The 12,457-nt window shown below is 43.9% G+C and overlaps 1 protein-coding gene across 12 annotated transcripts in view; it reads right to left on the reverse strand.

Annotated features, from left to right (window-relative positions):
* The window catches only part of ATXN1 (ataxin 1), a 265,892-nt gene that overhangs the window by 232,944 nt on the left and 20,491 nt on the right, over nt 1-12,457 (reverse strand). For 2 of the 12 annotated variants that reach the window (XM_084508619.1, XM_084508615.1), the window contains exon 3: nt 3,674-3,773. The exons of the other annotated variants lie outside the window; for them this stretch is intronic. The gene's annotated coding sequence lies outside the window, so the exon portion shown is untranslated. The remainder of the gene's footprint in view (nt 1-3,673; nt 3,774-12,457) is intronic. 12 annotated transcript variants of the gene reach the window in all.

Below are 12,457 nucleotides of genomic sequence, written 5' to 3' on the forward strand. Positions count from 1 at the left end.
TCATCTTCTTTCCCAGGTGGTGTTTTCCAAGCCTTTGATCATTTTCTCTGGACGTCGTCCAAGTGGCTCTCTACTAGGCCGTACCCTGAACCGGGTGTTGAGCCACTTCCAGCACCGAGCGGATGGGGTCTTTTGTGGTTTTTTTTAGGGAAGGGAAGGGAAGGGAAGGGAAGGGAAGGGAAGGGAAGGGAAGGGAAGGGAAGGGAAGGGAAGGGAAGGGAAGGGAAGGGAAGGGAAGGGAAGGGAAGGGAAGGGAAGGGAAGGGAAGGGAAGGGAAGGGAAGGGAAGGGAAGGGAAGGGAAGGGAAGGGAAGGGAAGGGAAGGGAAGGGAAGGGAAGGGAAGGGAAGGGAAGGGAAGGGAAGGGAAGGGAAGGGAAGGGAAGGGAAGGGAAGGGAAGGGAAGGGAAGGGAAGGGAAGGGAAGGGAAGGGAAGGGAAGGGAAGGGGAAAGCTGCCTGCTCAGCAGAGCACTGGCAGCGCATCTCCCAGGGGACAGGAGATCAGGACACGCCACAGGCTGGTTTCCTCTGGTGGTCTGGGAGCCAGCTGTGATTTTTAACACCCTATTCAACTAAACCAGGCCAAACTGCCTGCAGCACGGCCCGGCTCCAACTCGCAGACCTTCTGCTGCAGGCCCACTGTTGAGTCAGCCATTCCCCATCCCGTGCTGTGCAGCTGGGTATTTCTACCCCTGCACAGTGCTCGTATGTCTGTCCCTTGTTGTTATTATTTATTTTTTTTCCCCAAACCGTTCCTCCAGTTAGTCAGGGCCACTCTGAACTTCAGCCTTGCCCTCTGAGGAGCCTGCAGCCCCTCTCCACGCTTCTTATCCTATGTAAATTTAATAACTGCTCTCACTGCTCCATCAATCATTTCAATAATGAAAACAATGAGTATTACCAAAGCCAGGACAGATCCCCGGGGAATCTCACTCACTCCAGTCTTGCAGTTTAACAGCAAACCATGAATAACTACTCTGAATAGTGCCTGGTGAAATTCTCTGCACCCACATTACAGACTGACCGGCTAGCTCCACAAGCTGCTTATGAAAGCACATTGAAGGTAAAACGATTTCATTTCCATCAGACACAGAAGTTCAGCTACACTGTCACAAGCACTGCTGGAAAGTCTGTGTTAAGCACTGCCATAAAAATACGCAGCACACTGGTAATAAGAGGAATGGGAGTGATGACAACCAAGCTTTAGGATGGCAGGAAGAACTTCAGCTCAGCTGCGACAGCAGGAGCCTGACATGGCTTCCAGCAAAGAGAGAGGCTTGGAAGAAGCAAACTGAAACCTGGTATAAAAATGACAGGAATTTCGTACCTGCCATCAGCTGCTGCTGACTTATCAGTAAAAGAAGATGCAATCACAGAGGTAGCTTGAAAAAAAAGAGCACACACAAAACCCACAAAAACAAACAAACCACTTTCTTAGCTCTTCCAGATGTTCTCCTGATAGCACCCTAGCAGCCTACCCCACTCACAGACCATACACATGCTAGACACCAAAGATCACGACTCCCAGAACCAAAAAACAGGTTTCATCACCCACTAAAAGCATCCCCAGCGCCCCACCAGACCCAGAAGCAAGCGGCAGCGGCTGGTGCCTGGAACGAGGAGAAAGGCTAAGTTCCATGGCAAGTGAAAGGTGAGGCAGCTTTCCAAAGCTGGCTCCCTCTGCTTGCCAAGCCAGCAGTGCCCGGCCCACGCCTCGCTGCGGAAGATGCGCCGGTTTCCCAGGAGAGCTCCCTCTCACAACGCGGATGTGCTCCGCCGAGCCAAGCGCCTGCCGTTGCGTAACGCCGCCCGGCATTAAGCGTTAGACACTATTTGGTGTAGCTCTAAAATGTAAACCAGAAGTTACAGCCCGGCTCAGTGACGCTGCCAAGAATGTGAACGCTGTGATTTTAGCGGGGAGGAACATCTTCTCCTCCCACCGCGTACTCCCAGGCGTAATTTTTCCGAACTCTGCTGTCGTTGTCAGGAAAACGCGGAGTAGCACGCCGTCGGTGCTGCTTTCCTCTCCGTCTCTGGCACCCGTGGGTACCACCGAGGTACACGGGGCTGGATCACTCACCTCACATCCTGCAATACCGGGGCAAAAATCAGAGAGAAACCCCCCAGCCAGCCATTTCCAGTCACCTGCTCGAACCAGAAGGAACAAGACTGCAAGATGCTGAGGAATACTTTGGCGCTGTGTTTTTTCCTACAGTTTCCAGGAGTTGCACAATGCAATTCTTCAGCAGAATACAGGTCCCTTCTGAAATGTATTATGCATAACCCAGTTTTCCATGGCGGAAAACTCGCCACGGGAATAGTGTTTGCTCACACCAGCGATGTATCCCAAAATTACAGTCATTTATAACCTCATTTCATTGACAAAAGAAATAATATCGTTCTCTTCTGACAAATATCAGTACACAGAAGAAGTAATGAATAAATGCCTATAAACAGGTATCAAATAAAGCAACTATCAATCACTGTAACAAAGTTTTAATTAAATCATATGTTAAGTAAAAAAACACTGAAGAAAAACCAATCCACATAAACCGGAATCAAAATAAAAATCTGTCACTCATGCCAAAGCAGAAAAAGCACAGTTCAGAGCACTAAAATACCAGAACCTGTTAACTGAACGGTCATCTAAAACACAGTACATCTGTATTTTAAGAATGTCTTTAATGTGACAGAGAGCTTAAAACTCTGGAAGTATTCACTACTCCTCTACAATGATTTCTTTCTAAGAGAGAGAAAATATTCAGTTATCTGCAGTGTCCACATTTCAGTATTACAAATCAAGTCAGCATTTAGCCGAAGTTGAATACGTATTTCTGGAGACACATTAGAAAGAACCCCAAGGATTAGTCCCAACACAAAAGGATGAGGGAGTTGCCTGCTGTCATCCTGCCAGTTTTGCAGAAAGGAAGAGTTAGCAAATAAGGCATGAAAAGATAGGAGCAAAGAAACTCATACCTGCGAAAAATGCAGCAACATCAGGTGTGCAATAAAATTAGAGGAAGTAGTAACAGGCCCACAAGAATTCACAAGAGTTGCTGGCCAGCTAAAAGCCCTTTTGGCCTCAGCTGGCAATACTTAGCACCCTTAAAGCTGGCTAAAACCTCCATTTCATCTGCTACTGTAAAGTAAAGGATATTGTCTGGTTTTTTTAATCCCTTAGGTTGATGGTAACAGTGATACCAAACATACGCACCTTACTGCTTTAGAGAGGGCCCAAAAAATCCTCTCTTGGGCTTTGAAAATCCCTCACTGGTGCAGCAGACTGCTTTCACAGCACAGTGAGCTACAGTGCAGCGAAGAAGGGAGAGCATCATTCAAGTATGTGGGTGCGTGCACACACGTGTGCAGGGAAAGTGAAGGAGGAGGCGCACACACGGTATGGTAATTTTCTGAATATGGCAAGCCAACCACAGACAGTGCAGATGGACGGTCATGTTGTGAAAATACAGAGTTGATTCAACACCACCATGTCTAGCAAGATGGGATGGCAGGTTTCACAAGGCAAAGGCTACCTCTGGGGGTGGGGAAAGATGCGGGGGGGTGAGGAGCTCTGTGCCGGCCTGGAGCTACCTTAAAAGTCACTTTAATTAGTCTGGTAGATAAAATTCAACAACAAAAAGATAGGGAAAAAAAGAACAAAAAGGCTTAACTTACTGAATTAAGACACCACTTTAAGAGGTTTCCCCACTTTCCCTGCTGTAAAGCACTTCTGAAAAATTCAGCCACTGAGCTACTGCTTTTCTTGACCTTTTCGCTGAAAGAGAGCAGAGTAAAAACAGGAAAGAGCTAAAATGATATGCAATAAAGATGCTTCATGTTAGGAAAGTCATTTGAGTCACGGCTGCAAATTCAGTCTGTGTCAGATTTGCCAATATAATGCTTGCTAAAGACTATCTATTAACAGCACCAGCAGTCAAAGTGAGCGTATGGTCTCTCAACGTAGCACACAATATACCAGGCAGCTCTACAGCATTTGCCTCTGTTCCTGGTTTTCTGCACCCAAAAACTTACTTCAGGTATTATGATTAAAGTATAATACCCTGAGTCCCAAGGAGATTTGCTCTTCTGATTGCCCTTTCCTTAACAATAATGCAAATAAATATGGAAATGTATCTATTGTCTGAGGAATCCTTCCACTAATTTTGTTCTTTGATGGTTTGGCTGCTTTAGTGCAGCTAGGAATCAAGAGTAAAGTGGATCATAGCTCAATATAGAGTGTGGTTAATCTTCCCTTTGCATAATGCTGGTACACTATGGCCCAAATACCAGAGATTTATTTGATGTGTACATGCTTTCAAGCATTAGTAAACAAGTTGCAACCCATTATGAAAGAAGAGCGGATCCGAACGGTTGTGAAGCTCTTTATACGTGCTAGACTGACACAGGCAGGCTAATATACTTGCATTTGCATGTGTGCTAACTGTTTAATTTGGGAGACTATTTCACCAAGAAATGCTGTTTTTAAAGTATGACTAAAAATGCGCCTGAGATCACTTCCCATGTCCTGCTGCAGGATTGTCTGAAGCACGACAGAACTGGTAGTTAGAGAGGCACAGTTTTCTCTTTATCCTTTCCTAATTGATTTTATTCCTCTCACCCACTTAAGCGCACAGAAGTTCCTTATATGTATCAGTGCTCTCTAGATAAGAGACCCAGTGTGAGCGCACAGTACTTTAACACACAGGCAAAACCAAGCAAGCTTTAAATAAGCCATTTGCCCAATATGGAGCATTTTTTCTACCTAGTAAAGAAATATGACCCCGTGCTCTGGCGCTGGCTTTAGAGGACAGTACCTAAGTCCTTGCCCTCTCACATCCACGTGTGATTTTCGGCAGTTCTCCTGGAGTTTATACTGCACTCACTGACCCCCACTTAGGCTGCAACCGGACAGCATCAGTCACTTGCTGTTTCTGGCCCAGATTTTATCCTCTTCTGCGCTAAACACTGACTTGAAATGACTCAGGAATAGTTTCCTCTGGTTTTTCCCCATAACGAAGAAGCCATGACAGAGGTTGTAAGAAAACTGTGGGCAGAGGGAGAAGGACCTTTCAGCCAGCAATTCAAAAATCTCAGCTACGGAGGGAATGCACAAAGCCTACCCTGCGAGACTGGGCTCCTCAGATGAAGTCTCAAAACTTGGTGGCAACTAGCAAACGGACATAAAAGCATATGCCTGTGAAAGCAGTGCTGTGAGAACAAACACATCAGTGACTGTGAGACTCCAGGATACCACAAAAAAAAGTAGCACAGTAAAAAGAGAGGATGCCAGCGTCTCAGATAAGCAGTTATGGCAATGTTTACTTAAACTGTTCTGCTGAGTTGTTCCCATTTCAAACAGAAAACTTTGATTTAAGGAAGAGACTTGCAGTACTGTCTTCGTATTTTTCTTTCCCTTCAAAGCATGAAAGTACTTCCTTTTTCAAAACCAAATGACCAAAGTTTACATCCAAACCCTCTCAGACCCCCAAATCTCACATCTGAACTCTATTAAAAGCAACAGTTTGTCCAGCCAAACACTCCAACAATATATTTAATAGCCTGTAATGCTTCTAACGCCCTGCTGCCTGAAGTCTAAGATCTGGACGACAGGCCAGGCACAGGCACCCAGGGGCAGTGACCACTACAGGGAATGTGCACAAAGACCTGGTTATCTCCCCTGGTTCTGCAACCACTGCTCTGACCAGAGCAGGGACTCTGCCACCGCAGAGGGTATGAGCACAGCCCACCTCTCAAGGAGGAGCAGGCTTGAGGTGAGGAGATGATCAAAGATGACAGTTGTGCCAAGGTTGTAAGCATGGAGCTGCTCTGTCAAACTAAATCCTACAGTTTTGTGTGTGTTTCTTTATTTGATTTTATCCGACCCCGTCTTTCTCCTAGCGTACTGCTTCCCTCTTACCACTTGAGGTTCCTCCCATCCATTCTTACTTCACATTCTTCAGGCTGGAAGATTTCTCAGATCACTTCCCCAGTTTAACTACAAATAAACTCAACGGAAAAACTTCTGGACCCCACTGGGAATTAGATTGGCCCTTTGCCTTGTGCTCAGGTATGAGCACGCTGCGCATCCAGCAGTACTCCTCCCCAGCTGGCTAATGGATGCTTGGGAAAAGCATTTTGATGCACACTTGCTGGTCGTGACACTGGAAAACACAGTTCATGCTGTCTCCTGACAAAAAGCCACAGCACATGTTCTTCTTTATAAGGTGTACGTGTAGAAAATTAAAAATATCTTTTTTAGTAAGCTATGCAAAGCAGAAACAGCCTCCTGGTACTACTATTACAGCTGACTGGAAGCTAAAATCATACTAATTATATAGTTCACCGTGAACTCCAGCAAGGCTTCACAAATCCTAGGTGTCCCAGAACGAAGAATATTGCTTGGGCAAAGCCCCTGGTGGGTGCCTCCCTGCCACCACGCGTGGGCGAGTCCCACGAAAGCATTAGGGGAACGCAGCTGGGAACCACAGCTTTTGTGCCTGCTGCTCCTCCTCCATTGCCCTGCATCACTGCACCAAGGGGTGAAGGACAGGAGCAAGGCCACACCTTGTTGGGTTTTGTTTTTTTTTCCAGGGCATCAGGAGCCCCAGACTGCGTAGCCATGTACACCAACAACACTCCTGCAGGCATTTTTAGGTCTAACATGAACCCTGCAAAGGCCAAAAGTCCCACCCGTAAATTCTCCGTCCCCATCAGAGCAAGACCTTACATCCCTAAGTTGCACAACATTGTTCTCCACGTCAGGCTTTTCTAAACATTGAGCCTCTTACTGATGGGCATTTTCCACTGACTTGCCAGTCTGACTGCTCAAGATTAAGCAAAATTGTGGATGATTCCACAGCTCGTTTCATGTTATCGTGCCAGTGGGTTGCTGTGAATTCATGATGAAGCAACAGAGGATGCACATTCAGATACGAACTACGCTGAACTTTCAAGACTAGTTCTTCTGTTGTGGGCCCATCTACAAGGGGTGCAGTGGAATTTTTTAAAAAGCTTTTCACACAGCTTACACTGAAAAAAAAAAGGGAAAAATGATTATTTGCATAATATCTAAATAATGCAATGCAGGCATTTTCACTTCCACGCTTCGGTATCTAAAAAATGGCCAGTGGAATATGATCATGTACTACAAGGTCAGATGAAGGAATGGATTCCCACACACTGACAGCAACAGTTTATTGCCTTTCATAATGAAAACAAGCAGAAAATATTTCACTCTGAAGGATGAGTTTCCAGCAAACTCTTGAGGTCTCTGAAAACAGCCACAACTACTACACTGCCACTAGCAGAATGCTTGGTAACTTCACAGAAGATATCGTATTTTAAAGATTAATTTTCAAATATATTCACTGGGCTATCATACCATGTTTTTAAAGTTACCAAGATTAATTACTTTATTTGAACAGCAGAGAACTCTGGATGTCAAAAAAAATGCACATATATGCATAGAGAAAGACAGAGGTGTCAATCTATTGCAAACCTACATGAAAGAAGCAGGAAAAATGACGTGAAAATGAAAGAAATATAATTAATAATCTACAACATAATCAAAAAGATAACTTTACAATCTCGTTTGGCCTATGGGCAGACTGAGCAGGCTTTCTCCGATCTTTGTCAGCTTGCGAGTCGCTCCCCTGGAGAAGCAGCTCTCAGTCAGCAGGTCCACAGACCACAGGCGCTGGTCACTGCCACCACCACAGAGCACAAACTAGAAGCCACCACTGCATTACAAACCCATTAACCAACATAACCAGTGATGCTTTACAGCCCACAACCTCCAGCCAAGACTGCAATGACGTAGGCTCTCCCAAAGGCCTGCATGGTGCAGCACCGTCGCGTCCCCAGAGGAGCGCCATTAAGGAAGGACAGCCCAGCCACAAGCTCCGTGGCCAGGAGCAAGCATGGGGCCTCTCTGGCCCCTGAGGCTTCAGGAAAACCTCACATGGTCCTGCCACTGAGATGTCCCCCTCCTGCACAAGGGGGAGTTCGCAATTAGGACTGTGTGAGGGCTAGCAGGCCCTGGCTGCGAACAGGGCGCAGCTTGCCTCCACACCTGAAGTGTCACGGGCTCACCTGAGGTGAAAGATAGACTTATCACTGCCAAGAGTGGGATACCTGCAAGATACAAGTGTAACAATGCATTTGTTTATTTAAGGCCCTTTATCACACAAAAATCCCACGGAAGTCCCAGTGCTGCACACCAAATAAACCTGCCCCACTGAAGTGCAACAGAAAAGGGCGGGCAGAGGCAGGCAAGAAAAACGAGAACCTGGTGGCCCACCTCCGGGCACTTCCCACTTCCTCAACAGCACGCATGTAGACAAGGCCTCAGCTTTCGTGGTTTCAGGCAAAAGACTCCTAACGCCGCAGAAAACTACTCCCCAGTCTCCAAAATGCCACTCCAGGAAGGACAGATGGCTGTCAGTCCACCGTTCCGCCATGTGAACCCCTGCTCCTGAAGGTTAAGAGATGCAATACATGTAACTTCTCCGGATTCAATGAAATTAGGCTCCAATGCAGCACCAGCTGTCCAGCACTTTTCCTGAAAGGCAGGGCAATGAGCTGCACCCCCGGAGGCAGGGCATTCAGCTAGCTGGCTTCAGTGCTTCACCCGTATTGACGAACGAGACAGCAAAGACAGAAGAAAACTTTCTGGGTTACAGTCCTGACTTCAAGGTTTTAAAATCACTAGCTGGGAAACCCACTCCCTAGATGGCTAATGATTCAGCTTTGAAAGCAAATATTTAATAATTACTTAGTAAAGGGAAGTTGTGGACAGTTACACCTCAGGGTATTTCCAGAAATGACAAGTATTTTAAAATGCAAATTCACAAATTCTGCAGCGTACATAATTTGAATATCTAGTGTACATCCCAGCCACACACCATACTGCTAGCAAACACCACAGTGGGAACAGTTTTTCCAGGACTACATATATCCCCAATGACACGTTAGAATGCAGTTTTAAACAACAATGCAAAGATAAAAGCATGCTGCCTATGGCACGCTTTAGAGCTGTTACCATATTCTCTGTCAGTAATCTATGGATTAATAGGGCCCTGATGCACTATAACACGTTGGCCGCTCACAGCTCCATGGAAGATTATTATCTTACCACGAACATTAGCTGAGGATTAGGCATATGTCACAATTATTCATTCAGATTTTTAACTTGGTCATCTCTAAAATACTACAGTTGGTGTTTAGCTTTTATTATTATTATTTAAAGATATGATCCTAATTCCATTAATTTGCACCAGTATCAAAGGAGTAGGTTCATGCTCTAAATGAGAAGATTAATGTTATCTTAACAATTTATTTCTGTGTCCCTCAGAGTAGCTATACTAGATAAAAAAATATATATTCATTTAACCTATTATTCTGCCACTGACAGTAGATGCAGCTGATACTTAGGGAAACGGTTGAAGAAATAGAGCAAGTATAGGATGCAAAAAAAAAAAAAAAAAAGTAATGTGTTTCAGCATGATTACTCCCATTTTTGGCTGTGCTCAAAATCAAGATGCTTTTCCAAATCTTGCTGTTAGGAACAGGCAGTAAAACACATCTATATAATCATCTGCAACAGCAACCCATCTTGTAAACAGGCCAAAATCTCCTGAGTATTTTGCTTTCTTGGTTTTAATTTAGAACAGAGTGGATAGTCAGGTGGATAACTGGCCACAAAATAAAATGTCATTTACTGGTTAAGACCTGACCTAAGATGTGGGAGATTCACCTTCCACTCCTTCTCGCTCTAGAGGCTCCCCATACCACCATCAGTATTTGAGTCTGTGCAAAATGCCTTCAAAATAATAACAAACTGGAACACTTCCAGAACAACATTTTCCATCCACTCTGTACACGCTGTGAATCACCTCACGAACAGGGCAGCCCTGGAGAGATTTCCCATGTGTTACTATTTTGCCCAGATCTCCTTAGCAAAAGCAAGATTGTTCCTATCACATTCAACAACTCGGGCAGGCTACACCACCACCAGCAGCATCTTGGGGTCAAGCATCTTGGGGTCAAGAGCCTGGCTGCTTGGTGTCTGCATGGTGGCAGTGGGGGATTTGCGTTACTTAACAGAAGTGCTGTTGTTCCAACCTTTGGACAGGAAAGCTGATGACCATCAAGGATTCAGGATTCCCTAACATCCCTGTTGGGAAATGGGGGGGTTCTGTGTAGGTTACTAGCACTGAGACATAAAGGTACTGCAACAGTTCTAGCGACTTGGCCAATTTCTCTTCCTAGCTATAGTGGGTGACACACATAAAAATGAGGCTGCTTGCACTTCACAATGCAAGAAAGCACATCTTTGTCATCAATACGTTAAAGTAGCTAAAAGTACGTAAACATTTCAGAAGATAAACCATATATACATATTTAAATATATACCTATCTTTTTTAATTGTCTGATAAGCCGTTTGTGCAGAGAAAAGCATTATACTGTGCAAAAGCATGCTAAAATTACATTTGCATTCTGAAGACAAAAGTTACCATTAATCACATCTGAAAACAAGATTCTGAAAGTTCAAGATATATTTTTGAAGGGAAAAAGAAGTCACAAGTACCAAAGTGCTTTCAGAAGGGAGGCTGACAAACCTTTTCTTCCTGCCTCCCCCCCCCAAAAAAAAAAAATTTAACTAGCTTGTGCACAGATAGCTAAAGAGCTAGATTTGAACTGGGGCAACCTTTACCAGCAATATAAAGCCAAAAGCATGTTCCTACATAGTCCGTGATAGGGAATTTTGGAAAGCAATGTAGCTGGTGATAGCACTGATAGGTAAGTGACTTACCAAATCGTCTACATAACAACATAATTGCCAAAAGTTATCAAAGTCTTATCAACAGTGGGGCACCATCCATAACAACACTGCACTACACACAGCGACAGAACATAAACAGAAATATTCCTACTCCTCATGTGGGCTTGGCTTTGGCTGGTCTCCTCTCTTTGCAATGCACAATTTCAGCAGCGATTTTCACCAGTCTCCATCTTTATTTTGCATCCTTTCTGGGGGAAATTTGCTATTTTGTGCATGCAAAGAGGCAACAGTCCTTGGGCTCCAACATGTATGTAGGCTGCCACTTACTGCATATTTGTACATGAAACACTGCACCCTCCACCTGTCCTGATACCACCAGACATTTTTATAAGAATAAGGCAAGCCATAATGAATTTACAAGAGGGTGTGCAAACACACTCATCTGTACACAGACGTGAGGACAGAAGGCTTGCTTCCTTGTTAAAAAAAAAATAAAGGAAAAGAGAAAGCCATCCATACTTTATTCTCAGAAAAGAAAGCTCTCTCCTTAAGTACTCTGTAGCCACATCTGGATTTTACAGAAGATAACTTTTAACAAATTTCAAGCGACTTTGAGACCGGACAGTAAAGCCAATACACTCCCTTGCATCTTTTCTTTACCTACACATACTTTTGTATTTGTACCTGTGAATCCACACCACTTAGTAGCCCTGTGCTATTGACCATTTTGAGTCTTCATCAATAGAAAGCTGGGGGGGAACTAGGGAGACAGGGGAGAGAAAGAAAAATGACAGAAAAACACCTCTCTGCTTCTAACCTTACCTCTAGAGAGGAGTTCCAAAAACTAGATATAAAATGTCCAAACCTGAAAGACAGTTTTGCCCCAGTTTTCATATGGCATTTTTTTCAACATATCTGAAAGGGTTTAAAACTGCTGCTCTTATTTGATGAAAATGCTGTCTTTCCTCCTGCAGTCCTGGCATTCTTTGTGGTGAGACTGTTTCAGTATCAATATTAATATTAAAATGTCAAGTTTGTGACACTACATTTCCTGTACTATTTAAAGCATTCAGAACAATTATTATCCGTGAAATATTAAGCAGTAAATTTTTGCTACCTGCTTACAGTATCAACAGCCTTGACTGTGACAGAACAGCTCTTACACCAGTCACATGCAATTTTATATAGAGATGTATTGTTCAGTTTTTCTAGCAGTACTCATACATTTCCCCAAATTGACTTTTGTTGTTTTTAGCAAAGCTACATATTTATTCCCTTTTCTGGAGTGCAGCCGAGGTCTGAATATCAACTGAATTTACAGCTCTTACTATTTCAGACTTTTGGCCCATATATATTCCACAACTGATAGCAAATTTAACATAGGGTGAACCATCAGGGGTTTGTTTGTTTGTTTGTTTGTTTGTTTTTAATATTTATGGAAAGGTAATTGTTTCCTATGTTAATTCTGCTGCTCTTAAAAAAAAAAAAAAAAAAAAAGAACTTTCATTTTTGCCTTTTTTCCCTCCCCGTTTCAGTACTTAGTTTAATCTTTTTCTTTCATAATTAGCTAAACTGTGGTTACATATCTTTGGCTATAAGAGGTATTTTTATTATAACATGTAGGTGTCTTTAGAAGTAACATACGTTAGAGCAGCATAGCTGAGAATGCACTAAC

The sequence above is a fragment of the Aythya ferina genome (assembly GCF_964211825.1).
Source record: "Aythya ferina genome assembly, chromosome: 2".
Taxonomy (NCBI): Eukaryota; Metazoa; Chordata; class Aves; order Anseriformes; family Anatidae; genus Aythya; species Aythya ferina.